Below are 12,270 nucleotides of genomic sequence, written 5' to 3' on the forward strand. Positions count from 1 at the left end.
AGGGTATTAATTGGCCGGCCTTGCCCGACTATAATTTCTTACTTGTTTAAAATAGATATATTAAATGAATGAGAGATAGTCTTACTAGGATCAAGAACATCAGAGGTATTTCAACTAGATCTTAAAGACGTAATCAAACAAAGACCGACTATGATTTGGACAGTTATAAATTAAAAGCAATATTGGGTAATATTGTACAACACATCCATAAATTAGATGTGGATTCTTTGATCAAAATTTTCAATCAAATTTAGCAAAATGGCGGACTAACCACGCCACGGATTAAAGGTGTTACAACCTTCTATTCTATCACATGATAAGGGGCGGCCAATTAATACCCGAATTTTGTGAATACATGAGCAAAGGAATCAAAATTGCAACATATACCAACATGATATCCTAATCAAATATTACAATACATACATTACATACAATACATTTAAAGTGTCAGTGTCCATAAACTTTATGTGTGTTATATTGTCATTATGACATGTCAGCACATTTTTTTGTATAAAAATAACTTTCTTTTATGAATATCGGTACATTTTCGTGGCAAAATCGTTTTTTAAAAAGTGGGTGGAAAGTGGGCATGACGTTCCAACCGATTATAGGATAGAATATGTGTATTATATGCATAATAATGTGATGATATATAAACATGATCGAACAAAACCAAAAAATTTATAATACACATTAATATATCGCTGGTTCGCTTGAACTAAGTATGAAATATAATATACAATTTTGGTTTGTCTTAAAATAAAACTTTGAATATTAGAACTTATATATTTTATACAAATTAAAAAAAAATAATTAAAAAACAAAAAATATCTCATTGCCGAAACCCGGGATTGAACCGGGGACCTTTAGATCTTCAGTCTAACGCTCTCCCAACTGAGCTATTTCGGCACATAACGGTAAAGTGCCTAAAACATTCTATTTTTATAGTAACTCTCTAACAGACAATAAATTTCTAATAATAACATTTTTAGTTATTTTTAGCGATAAGATTAATACTGTTTATGGTTTTGAATAATTTATTTATTCAAACTCATGTACAAACTCAACAAGTTTTCGTTGATATATTTTTTTAGTTGTCATGCATGTGGTTTTCGTAAACAACATTGAATTTTGTTTAAATCTTTTATAAAGTATGAATAGGTGAGGGAGAAAATTTACCTTTTTATTTTTTTTTATTAATTTTTAATTGTAATTTATTTATCTAGTTTTTTATTAATATATATTTTTTTAATTATTTAATTTAATGATTTCAACAAAAAGGTCAAACTATGCCGAAACCCGGGATTGAACCGGGGACCTTTAGATCTTCAGTCTAACGCTCTCCCAACTGAGCTATTTCGGCAGGTTCTTGATATATAGTCTGAAATGAATTATAAAAAAAAATATTAAAATAATATTATATTTTTTTAAAATTTTTGTTTCCTTTCCTAGTCAGTCCCAGCGGCACATTTCTAAATGTTTCCGTGGCAGCTAATTTTTAATGTGAAAAAAAAATACTACTAATATTATAAGAATACTAATATTATTAATGCTATTAAAGGCAAAAAGTTGTATTTGCCGAAACCCGGGATTGAACCGGGGACCTTTAGATCTTCAGTCTAACGCTCTCCCAACTGAGCTATTTCGGCAGATAAATTTGAATGAGCATAGTAGCCTTTTTAAATAAATCTAATTAATTTGGTCTTTTTTAAAAAAAATAATCTACATTTGATATGCCCATATGATATTACATATTTATCAACTACTGAAAATAGTGAATACCCTTACTATATTTGCTATATTATAAAATAATTACAAAAGAGTTATATTCTGCCGAAACCCGGGATTGAACCGGGGACCTTTAGATCTTCAGTCTAACGCTCTCCCAACTGAGCTATTTCGGCACATAATACCACGGTGTTTGTGGTTTCATGTATTGGTCATTTACTGTAGTAGAATAGGAAGATATTAAAAGGATAACGCTAGTTATATCATTTCAATCAGACGACATAAACATAAAGTAATCGGGTCAATTATTTTTCTCAAATAAAATAGAATTTTGTTGTCAATTAGGATAAAAATACAACCAAATAGCACTAAAAAGAAAGATCCATATTTGTTCCTTTTTCGTAGAGTTGTTCTAATATATGTATTTGTTTCTCATCGTTAAACCTAAACTCGGTATTGAAGAGGGGACCTTTAAGTTAAAACAAAACACCAAACAAAAGAAAAACCTCACGTAAAGCACATTTTTGTTGCCTTTTCGGTGGACTAGTGCCAATTAAGAATAAAACTTTAAAATAAAAGATTTATTTTGCCGAAACCCGGGATTGAACCGGGGACCTTTAGATCTTCAGTCTAACGCTCTCCCAACTGAGCTATTTCGGCATATATTTTTCCAGGAATTATAGATGTGTTATACAAATACATAATAACAAATATATTTCACGATATATAATACATATCTGATATCTGATATGTATTATACTAAATCAAAGAACAACTGTCTATCTATCACTAATTCTCGTAGTACACCAAATATTCTCTATGTATCTGACTGATCACATACTTACTTAGAAGTAGTAGAGAAGTAATAGAATTTTAGGTTTTATAGCGAATTTAACTTTTTAAAATATATGGAACAAACAAGCGTTTCTTAGTCGATCGGTTTGCCAAACAAAAACTATTTATAATGAAACTGATTACAACAAATTATGTTGGTTATGTTGGATATCCAACATAATCCAACATATGGATTTTGTTCCAACTTACATAGTAAGAAAGCAATTTAGGTTTCTTCAGAACTCCAGCGGTATTCTTCTTTCATTTGTTGCTAGAAGCTAAATCAAAATTCTAATATGTATTTTAATAAATACCACATGCTCGTAATTCGTTTAATTGAAACATACATTCATCCGTTTCAGCAATTTATTCACGTGTCAATGGCAAATCTGGTCAACTGTCAACTATAATCCCATACAATTTTAAATAGATGACACGACGAAACACATGGCCAATATTAATAGGCCTTAATGTAAAATGACCATTCAAGCATACAAACAAATGGCCAATACAAAAAAGAAAATCCACAAACATATTATTCCAACAAAATAACAAATATAATGCAAATAACAATCAATTCCAGCAGACAGAGAATTAAAAGAAAGAAGTAGGAAAGGTAAATCCAAATTGATTGTGTGTTGTAGTGTGGTGCTGACATATATTCATAATGCATATGAGTATGTTGCACATTTTCTAAAATAATACGCAAACAATACAATTTAAAATACTAAATTATGCATAAATGAAAACTAAACATATCGAAACACATGAAGAATAGCCAATTCAAATGGGAACATCAATGCCAAGATAGATGAATAGTTGACTGACTGACAGACGGACGAACAGCCAGACGCACGTAAATATTATAGGTCTTCTTTGATTGCTGGCCAGACAAAAATGACTATATATGTACATACAAATACAATAATTCATAAATTGCATTTGAAGAGCATGCGACCAAAACGTTTAATCAACCATTCATACAAATTGTTTACAATTGTTCAGCTACTGACAATTGTCCACCTTAATACCTTTATTGTTGTCATCTATCTTAATAACTATTTTTGTTGTTTGTCCCATTGAACTATTTCTCTTACCATTGTTCTTTGGGTCTCTTTCCTTTGGTCGGCAGGTAAAATAATGCCATTTCAATTCTTACGCTTAGCGAATGTATTTTATTTGCTTCCAATAATTCAAGGTGTACGTTATCCATGCGTCGTTCTTAGAGTTTTAATTAAATCCATACTTTGCTAAAGAAACTATTTTGAATTGAGGAATAATCCCGAAAAGGTGTTAAAGGATTATACGGTAGTCCATCCATCATTAAATTGTGGTCAGTAGAATATCATTTATTGTATATGTATACAAGGTGTTTTCTGTTAATTCTAATTTGGCACACTTTCTGCATAAGTTCTTTCAAATAAAGTAAAACTGATAGTCGAAACCCAGAATAGAACCCGGGACTTTGTTAACTTATATCTAAAGCTCATCTAACTGGGTATGCAAATAGCTAATTAAAAAAAGTTTTTAATTTAAAACTACTTTATCACCGTTTTATAAGCCGAAATAGCTCAGTTGGGAGAGCGTTAGACTGAAGATCTAAAGGTCCCCGGTTCAATCCCGGGTTTCGGCATTAAATAAACTTTTTGTATTCATTCCAAATGAGGCAACTGGTACACATTTCTAACAAATTCAAAATTCCCGATTTCAAAAAATATAACCTTGAGAAAATACTGATAAAAAATGAAAATCAATGAAATGCAATGTTATCTGAGGAAGTCAAAATCCTTATCAAATATTTGACCTATCGAAATCTGTGTTTATAGCCGTAAATAAGATTAAGTTATAAAATATAGATACGTATATTAGGACATTTTTAACCAAAATTTACTAAAAAATGTTACGCTGCTGCATTATTTTATTGCATTAATCAGAAGCCGAAATAGCTCAGTTGGGAGAGCGTTAGACTGAAGATCTCGGGTTTCGGCAAATATATATATATACATATTTTTTATTTTTACATAGTTATTTGTATAAATCAAGCTTGTAGTTGTTCTTAAAATCATATGTATAGGTGTGGTAAAAAGTTTATTATGCCGAAACCCGGGATTGAACCGGGGACCTTTAGATCTTCAGTCTAACGCTCTCCCAACTGAGCTATTTCGGCTTACAAATGAAGTAGCAAGGACTTCAAAGTGTCAGTAATTTGATAATAGTTTAAAACAAAAATCACAATGATATTTTGAACTTCAAAATTCTTAGTTGGATTTGAAATTTCTAGTTTTTGCGACTTCTCATATTCAGGAATACGGATATATACAGCAATTTCATTGTAGCAGAATAAACACATGTATGTACATGAGTGCATTGATATTTAAGATAAGCCCTTTTGTAGTGCACTTATGTACATATGTATATAGATTATAAATCGGTATTAAAAAATGTATATTATGCCGAAACCCGGGATTGAATCGGGGACCTTTAGATCTTCAGTCTAACGCTCTCCCAACTGAGCTATTTCGGCCTACAAATGAAATAACAAGGACTTCAAAGTGGCAATAATTTGATAATATTTTTAATGAAAAATGTATTGGTCACAAAAATATCTTGAACGTCAAAGGCCCACACCCCAGAATGTTAAGTTGGATTTCAATTTTCTAGTTTTCGCGATTTCTTATATCCAGGAACCCGGATATATGTATATAATTTCATTGCAGTAGAATATGCATATATAAATGCGTTGATATTTAGGTAATTTGCGATTTATTATATCCAGGAATCCTGATATATACTGCAATTTCATTACAGAACAATATGCATATATATGAGTGCTGCATTGATATTTAAGATAAGTCCTTAGGAGTGGACATACATATAGATTTTATATCGTTATTATAAAAACGTATTTTATGCCGAAACCCGGGATTGAACCGGGGACCTTTAGATCTTCAGTCTAACGCTCTCCCAACTGAGCTATTTCGGCTTATGATTAGTTAAATAAATTTAATAACTTTCATATACCCAGTAATATTTGCCTGAATTTAAAAAAAATTTAAGAGCTAAAATTTGAGATACGGTAGATTGACGTAGATAACATTGTAGGCCTCAATTTACCAAATTGTGGAATCGGGATTGCACTTTTCATAGTAATTTCATACAATCAAGGCTTCTCTATATTATTAAAATCGGATCCAATTTCTCATATATGGGAATTTTGAATATCGTAGTTCTGCTGCTGCGCTTTTATTAATTTGAAATTTTTAAGGCAACTTTATTGTGCTACATTAAGATTTTCTTCCCAGTATTTATTTTACATGAATCAGAAGTTTATAAAAAGCTGAGTTCTGCCGAAACCCGGGATTGAACCGGGGACCTTTAGATCTTCAGTCTAACGCTCTCCCAACTGAGCTATTTCGGCTTATAATTAGGAGAATAAATCTAGCAACTTTACAGTCGTAATTACCAGAATATTTTCTAAATAAAAAAGGTATTAATCGCCGTAAAACCGGGATTGTACTATACCGGTTTCATAAAATCGCAGTCTCTTCATTTTGAAATATCTTATATATACTTTTACTTTATGGATTCCTCCATAGTATTTATGGATCATAAGTTTATAAAAAGCAAAGTTTTGCCGAAACCCGGGATTGAACCGGGGACCTTTAGATCTTCAGTCTAACGCTCTCCCAACTGAGCTATTTCGGCTTATATTTAGGTTATTTAAGGATCTTAAGCTTGGTCGAAAATAGAGGATTTATATTATAAATTATTGAATAAAATACATTTTTAATTGGCAAAATTTGTTGGCGGTGTATTAAACACTCAAAATGCCACGAAAATAGAGTCTCGAACAATAAATTAATCAAAAGTATTATTTCGTCTCCACCAATTGAATCAAACGAGGTAAGTAATTCTAAAGCGCGCATTTAATGCCAATAACGCATTACTAGGAAACAGTTATACGGAGTAACGCATTCAATTGGTGTGAGTGAAACTCAACTTTGTCGAAAGCTTGGCAATAAACATAAGCTAACCGTCCTAATGAAATAATGGCGATGACGCGAGAGTTGTTCCCCAACTCAGTCCTGAATTACAACTGAAATTTCATATTTAAATAAATTTTACTCAAGACTATACTCAAATATTCTTATATGCATAACCGGAATATCAACTACATTTTGTTGAGCACCAGTATAACGAATTTGTCCTGTGGAATACATTTATATGGAATTTTTAATACATATGTTACACATAGAGAAGTTTGTTCTTACTGCAACTAAGTTTATTGTCTCACATCCGTGAAACCAGAATTGCACTTTAATGTAATTTCGTACAAACACGGTTTCTATCAAATTTTGTAAATCGGAAACAATTTTTATGGGAATTTTTATACAACTTAGTTGTCCTACTATTATAGATTCTCCTATAGTACTTATTCCATATGAATTTGAAGTTTATAAAAGGGTAATTTTTGCCGAAACGTGGTCCATTAGATCTTCAGTCTAACGCTCTCCCAACTGAGCTATTTCGGCTTAAATTTAGGTCAATTAAGGATTTTAAAATTGCTACTTTTTTAGAGAAATGTTGACTTAAATTAAAGACAAAATACACTTTATTTACATTTTATATATAAATAAATTTCACTGAAAACTAAACCCAATCCCCTTCAACTCTATCTTGTTATGCACCTGATTTGAAGTCTTCTTGAATGCATTTTTCCTCATTGAGTGCATCGATTTTATATCAATTACAGGTTCAAAAAAGCTTAAATTTGCCGAAACCCGGGATTGAACCGGGGACCTTTAGATCTTCAGTCTAACGCTCTCCCAACTGAGCTATTTCGGCTTATATCTGCATCAATATAGGATTTTAAACTTGCTACTTTATAAAGATAGGTTTAAACGAATGTTTGTCGAAATAAATATTTCGTTTTTTAGTTTGCAAAATTATAAAATTTACAGTTTGATATTTTGTATCTTTCTATTTTGTTTCTACATTCAACGATTAACAAATCGACGTCAATTATATATTTTCCGGGATTTGCGCTTTAAATATCATAGAAAGTCGTGCTTTAACCCGGATCTTCCTTTTCATATGTACACCAGAACTTTAAGCTGTAATTTATGCATTAGAATAACGAATATGGATGTCCTGTTCAAAAAGCACTGCCCTTTTATGTGTTGTTATCCATATCAATTAGAAGTTCATAAAAAGCTTAAGTTTGCCGAAACCCGGGATTGAACCGGGGACCTTTAGATCTTCAGTCTAACGCTCTCCCAACTGAGCTATTTCGGCTTATGACTAGACAAAATAGTTTAAACTTGCAGCTGTTTCAACTTTTGGACTGCAAGTATTTATTTATTAATTTCTTCACTGAATATGTACTTTCTCTATTTAATTTATTAACAATAGATTTTAAAGGTCAGCGTTTCGATAAAGATTAAACAAGTTCACAAATTTATATAATTTCGCGCAGATAAGACTGAAAGCCTTATTTGTTTTAAACCTATTTTCAAGGTCACATTAACAAGGATCTGAATTCTTCACTCCCGTAGTTCGTTCCGTAGCTTCTACATCTTTGAAATGTGGTTATATTTATTCTATGTTAGAAATTACTAACGAAATCTAGTTTTAACTAGTCGCGTTTCAGACATCTTTAAGCCTTGATAGTTATATTTTACTGAACTTGATATTTTGACAGATTGAATGCGTCAATTTGCAAATTACAGGATAATACGATTTACTTGCAATCTGGCTAATCTTTTCCAACTATGTTAGCCTCACATTTTCCTGAAAGCGGGAATTGCACTTCATTAAATTTTCATATAATAGAGGATTAAATCGTATGCATTTTTTATATATTTGCAATTTTAAACCCGACGACTTATTTAGATAATTCTAACTTTAATCAAAAGTTTATAAAAAGGCAAGATTTGCCGAAACCCGGGATTGAACCGGGGACCTTTAGATCTTCAGTCTAACGCTCTCCCAACTGAGCTATTTCGGCTTAAGGATAAACTAGGTTAATCACTTTGATAGACCTACATAGTTATATTTTACTGGACTTGATATTTGGGTATATTGAATGCGTCAATTTGCAAAATACTGGATAATACGATTTACTTTCAATCTGGCTATCATTTTCCAACTAAGTCAGCCTCATATTTTAGTGAAAGCGGGATTTGCGCTTCAATGAAATTTTATATAATAGGGTCATAATTCGGATGTAATTTTTTATACATTCGCAATTTTTAACCCGACGATAATTTAGATAATTCTAACTTTAATCAGAAGTTTATAAAAAGGCAAGATTTGCCGAAACCCGGGATTGAACCGGGGACCTTTAGATCTTCAGTCTAACGCTCTCCCAACTGAGCTATTTCGGCTTATAATCAAATTAATTTAAACTTGGAACTTCTAAAGGATGTTATAGGTTATTTCTATTTCCAAATTTAGACATACATTTATTTTTTACGTTAATAATAAAATAAAAACTGGTGTGTAAGGTCAAACTTTAGATAAGAACTTAGATGGAATATTTAAATAAATTGACTTTAGATTGCATAAGTAATGTTTCTTTCTTTTAGATCTTAACTACATTTAATTTCAACTATATGCATACAAACATATATTGATCAAGCTGGGATTTGCAATATACATACAAATATTTATTTTTGGGTTGCTAAAATTCATATAACATTATGTCATCCTATGTATGCATTTTCGCTGGCTTGTATGTATAACATACATATGCATGAGATGTACATAAAAATCTATAAATTGCCGAAACCCGGGATTGAACCGGGGACCTTTAGATCTTCAGTCTAACGCTCTCCCAACTGAGCTATTTCGGCATGTGCACTTTCCGCCTGGAAAATGTGTTGTCAAAAATGCATATTTTAAATGCAATTGCACCTAAATAAAAAATATAAGTATATTATGTATCTAAAAACATTGACAAGCATTGTCCATCCAGATATGCTATATAATCAACTAAAAGTACAAAATATCGTGTTGAAATATCGGAATTGAATCTGTTATGATTGAATCTGGAATTGAATCTGTTATGATTCCTATGTGTATTAGGGTAATAACTTTTATACCATTTTTACAAATTTCAAATAGTGTATATAAAAGAACGTCGAAAAAATATATCACGTTTTTCCGGGAGTTAAAAAGGTTTCAGCCATAACAGCGCTAAAATATCTTTATTTATAAAATTTGTTTTGTCATTTGAAAGTTCAATCTGTTTAGATGACCACTTTTTTGTCCAAAACTAAACTGGTACCAAATTGACACCAAACTGTTTATAATTTTTCAATAACATCCGTTGTCAAAGTATATACATCGTACAACAACATTATGTAATGTTAACAACATTGCAAGAATTCCTTGTCGAAATCTAAATTTTATACACATTCGTTGTCTAAATGTTAACAAACGCGGTAAGCTCATTATTGACAAACAATCCGTTGCCAATAGTGAGCTTACCACGTTTAGACAACGGATGTGTATAAAATTTAGATTTCGACAACGAATTGTTGCAATGTTGACAACTTTGCGTTGTCAAAATTACATAGTGTTGTCGTACGTATGTTTATACTTTTAAAACTTATGTTTATTGACAAATTATAAACTCTTTGGTGTCAATTTGGTACCAAACGTGTATATTTCTTTTTCCCTCTGTGTAGATCACTTATACATATATATATGCATATAGTAAAATCTCGAATGATAGTTGGATAATTGATATGCACATTTTATTGCAGATTTTGCATACAAAGGATTTTAAGTTATGTATTATTGAAGCATTATTTTTTTATTTATTTTATTACCCTACCCCCGCCCGCCGTAATCCTAATTTTTTCCATCAGAATTTAAATGCGTTGACAATTTTGTTTTAAAAAGTCAGATTATGCCGAAACCCGGGATTGAACCGGGGACCTTTAGATCTTCAGTCTAACGCTCTCCCAACTGAGCTATTTCGGCCCATAAACGAAACTTATTGAAATTTAAATATGCAGATAAAAATAAGTAAGTCCCATTAAAACTTCATATATGTATGTATTTGAAACTAGTTTCCACAAAAAAATTGTGTATGATGAATTGATAACGTGTTTGAACCATTTGTCGCAGTTTATACTCAAATCCGGACTTAAGAGTCGGAGTATATCTTCTCATATGCATAATTTTAGTTTTTATTTATATTGAATTTATACCGAAATCCGGAATTAACATTCAGTATAGAAGCTTCTCATGTGCATAACTTTATTCGATAGAAATATGTAAAGATTTCTAATAAATGCACCAGAAATTCAATAGGTGTAGTACACAGTTAAAACTAAAAAGTTCGTATTGTGCCGAAACCCGGGATTGAACCGGGGACCTTTAGATCTTCAGTCTAACGCTCTCCCAACTGAGCTATTTCGGCATGCCAAAGTTCCTGAAAGAAATTAAGTACAAAAATGGGAAAAGTAATTATAATTCTTTGACTTGCTGTTCTTTATCTATAAAAGGAAATGGTTTCATAATATCAAATTCCATAACAGATTCATACAAATTTTAATTGTGCCGAAATCCAACATTTTACCTGAAACTCCTAGATCTTCAGCGGTTTTCCAACCTGAGCAATTATTTCATTTATTTATTATTATCGACACGGGTTCATAAGGACAAAAATCTTTATAATGAAATGAAAGCAAATAAGCAAAATTTTTAAATTTTCTATCAAAAATATCAGATTTTGCCGAAACCCGGGATTGAACCGGGGACCTTTAGATCTTCAGTCTAACGCTCTCCCAACTGAGCTATTTCGGCTTATATAATCATTCGTTTTAGGTCAGTTGTGTAAGAAAGCGTACAGTAAAAAGTGCAATTAATTGGCCCAATTTATGTAGAAGAAATTAAATTTTTTATTAAAAAAAAATCCCGAAACCCGGGATTGAACCGGGGACCTTTAGATCTTCAGTCTAATTTATGTAGAAGAAATTAAATTTTTGATTAAAAAAGTTTGAGTTTCTGCCGAAACCCGGGATTGAACCGGGGACCTTTAGATCTTCAGTCTAACGCTCTCCCAACTGAGCTATTTCGGCATGCACGGTTGTTGTTTTTAAAATAAATCGTATTATCCAGATTGCATAAAATATGCAAATTATGTTTTTTGAATAAAGGATTTCAGGTTAAAGGATTCATATATGGAATTAAAAAAAAACTTTTTTGATTTTTATTCATCAAAAAGTTTGTTTTTGCCGAAACCCGGGATTGAACCGGGGACCTTTAGATCTTCAGTCTAACGCTCTCCCAACTGAGCTATTTCGGCTTCCGACTTCCAATAAATAATTTTCGAAGTTTTTACTGTATACCGTATATTAAAAGAAATCAAATGACAAAAAGTTATTTTTATGCCGAAACCCGGGATTGAACCGGGGACCTTTAGATCTTCAGTCTAACGCTCTCCCAACTGAGCTATTTCGGCATATAGTTCGATTCCTATAGGTACAATTTTTTTTCTATGCATTAAAAATTGTGTTTCTTTTGCAGGTCACTTTATTTTTAGAGAATCCATCGGATTTATAATTCCCAAATTTCGCTTTTAAATTGCATTTATTTCGCCGGAAGGAATAAAACTAAATTTTAAGTACAAAGTAGGTTTCTTTTTGGATATTCTATTATTATAAGATACTTATACTAGAAAACATATTTATTTAA

At 31.4% G+C, this 12,270-nt stretch overlaps 22 non-coding genes across 22 annotated transcripts; 1 reads left to right on the forward strand and 21 right to left on the reverse strand.

Annotated features, from left to right (window-relative positions):
- Positions 1 to 836: 836 nt before the first annotated feature.
- Positions 837 to 909, reverse strand: Trnaf-gaa. The gene has a single exon. It is a non-coding gene; the product is annotated as a tRNA-Phe (tRNA).
- A 381-nt stretch (positions 910 to 1,290) lies between these two features.
- Trnaf-gaa lies at positions 1,291 to 1,363 on the reverse strand. Its single transcript has one exon. It is a non-coding gene; the product is annotated as a tRNA-Phe (tRNA).
- Positions 1,364 to 1,576: 213 nt separating this feature from the next.
- Positions 1,577 to 1,649, reverse strand: Trnaf-gaa. Its single transcript has one exon. It is a non-coding gene; the product is annotated as a tRNA-Phe (tRNA).
- Positions 1,650 to 1,831: 182 nt separating this feature from the next.
- Trnaf-gaa lies at positions 1,832 to 1,904 on the reverse strand. The gene has a single exon. It is a non-coding gene; the product is annotated as a tRNA-Phe (tRNA).
- Positions 1,905 to 2,315: 411 nt separating this feature from the next.
- Trnaf-gaa lies at positions 2,316 to 2,388 on the reverse strand. Its single transcript has one exon. It is a non-coding gene; the product is annotated as a tRNA-Phe (tRNA).
- A 1,734-nt stretch (positions 2,389 to 4,122) lies between these two features.
- Trnaf-gaa lies at positions 4,123 to 4,195 on the forward strand. Its single transcript has one exon. It is a non-coding gene; the product is annotated as a tRNA-Phe (tRNA).
- Positions 4,196 to 4,656: 461 nt separating this feature from the next.
- Trnaf-gaa lies at positions 4,657 to 4,729 on the reverse strand. The gene has a single exon. It is a non-coding gene; the product is annotated as a tRNA-Phe (tRNA).
- A 284-nt stretch (positions 4,730 to 5,013) lies between these two features.
- On the reverse strand, positions 5,014 to 5,086 carry Trnaf-gaa. The gene has a single exon. It is a non-coding gene; the product is annotated as a tRNA-Phe (tRNA).
- Positions 5,087 to 5,472: 386 nt separating this feature from the next.
- On the reverse strand, positions 5,473 to 5,545 carry Trnaf-gaa. The gene has a single exon. It is a non-coding gene; the product is annotated as a tRNA-Phe (tRNA).
- A 362-nt stretch (positions 5,546 to 5,907) lies between these two features.
- Trnaf-gaa lies at positions 5,908 to 5,980 on the reverse strand. The gene has a single exon. It is a non-coding gene; the product is annotated as a tRNA-Phe (tRNA).
- A 214-nt stretch (positions 5,981 to 6,194) lies between these two features.
- Trnaf-gaa lies at positions 6,195 to 6,267 on the reverse strand. Its single transcript has one exon. It is a non-coding gene; the product is annotated as a tRNA-Phe (tRNA).
- Positions 6,268 to 7,334: 1,067 nt separating this feature from the next.
- On the reverse strand, positions 7,335 to 7,407 carry Trnaf-gaa. The gene has a single exon. It is a non-coding gene; the product is annotated as a tRNA-Phe (tRNA).
- Positions 7,408 to 7,784: 377 nt separating this feature from the next.
- Positions 7,785 to 7,857, reverse strand: Trnaf-gaa. The gene has a single exon. It is a non-coding gene; the product is annotated as a tRNA-Phe (tRNA).
- Positions 7,858 to 8,496: 639 nt separating this feature from the next.
- On the reverse strand, positions 8,497 to 8,569 carry Trnaf-gaa. The gene has a single exon. It is a non-coding gene; the product is annotated as a tRNA-Phe (tRNA).
- Positions 8,570 to 8,875: 306 nt separating this feature from the next.
- Positions 8,876 to 8,948, reverse strand: Trnaf-gaa. The gene has a single exon. It is a non-coding gene; the product is annotated as a tRNA-Phe (tRNA).
- A 395-nt stretch (positions 8,949 to 9,343) lies between these two features.
- Positions 9,344 to 9,416, reverse strand: Trnaf-gaa. Its single transcript has one exon. It is a non-coding gene; the product is annotated as a tRNA-Phe (tRNA).
- Positions 9,417 to 10,478: 1,062 nt separating this feature from the next.
- Trnaf-gaa lies at positions 10,479 to 10,551 on the reverse strand. Its single transcript has one exon. It is a non-coding gene; the product is annotated as a tRNA-Phe (tRNA).
- A 369-nt stretch (positions 10,552 to 10,920) lies between these two features.
- Positions 10,921 to 10,993, reverse strand: Trnaf-gaa. Its single transcript has one exon. It is a non-coding gene; the product is annotated as a tRNA-Phe (tRNA).
- Positions 10,994 to 11,306: 313 nt separating this feature from the next.
- Positions 11,307 to 11,379, reverse strand: Trnaf-gaa. Its single transcript has one exon. It is a non-coding gene; the product is annotated as a tRNA-Phe (tRNA).
- A 202-nt stretch (positions 11,380 to 11,581) lies between these two features.
- Trnaf-gaa lies at positions 11,582 to 11,654 on the reverse strand. The gene has a single exon. It is a non-coding gene; the product is annotated as a tRNA-Phe (tRNA).
- Positions 11,655 to 11,808: 154 nt separating this feature from the next.
- Trnaf-gaa lies at positions 11,809 to 11,881 on the reverse strand. Its single transcript has one exon. It is a non-coding gene; the product is annotated as a tRNA-Phe (tRNA).
- Positions 11,882 to 11,964: 83 nt separating this feature from the next.
- Trnaf-gaa lies at positions 11,965 to 12,037 on the reverse strand. Its single transcript has one exon. It is a non-coding gene; the product is annotated as a tRNA-Phe (tRNA).
- Positions 12,038 to 12,270: the final 233 nt, after the last annotated feature.

Source organism: Lucilia sericata, unplaced genomic scaffold (genome assembly GCF_015586225.1).
Source record: "Lucilia sericata isolate MDLA Ls3-8-SP2 unplaced genomic scaffold, ASM1558622v1 Contig000015F_arrow, whole genome shotgun sequence".
Taxonomy (NCBI): Eukaryota; Metazoa; Arthropoda; class Insecta; order Diptera; family Calliphoridae; genus Lucilia; species Lucilia sericata.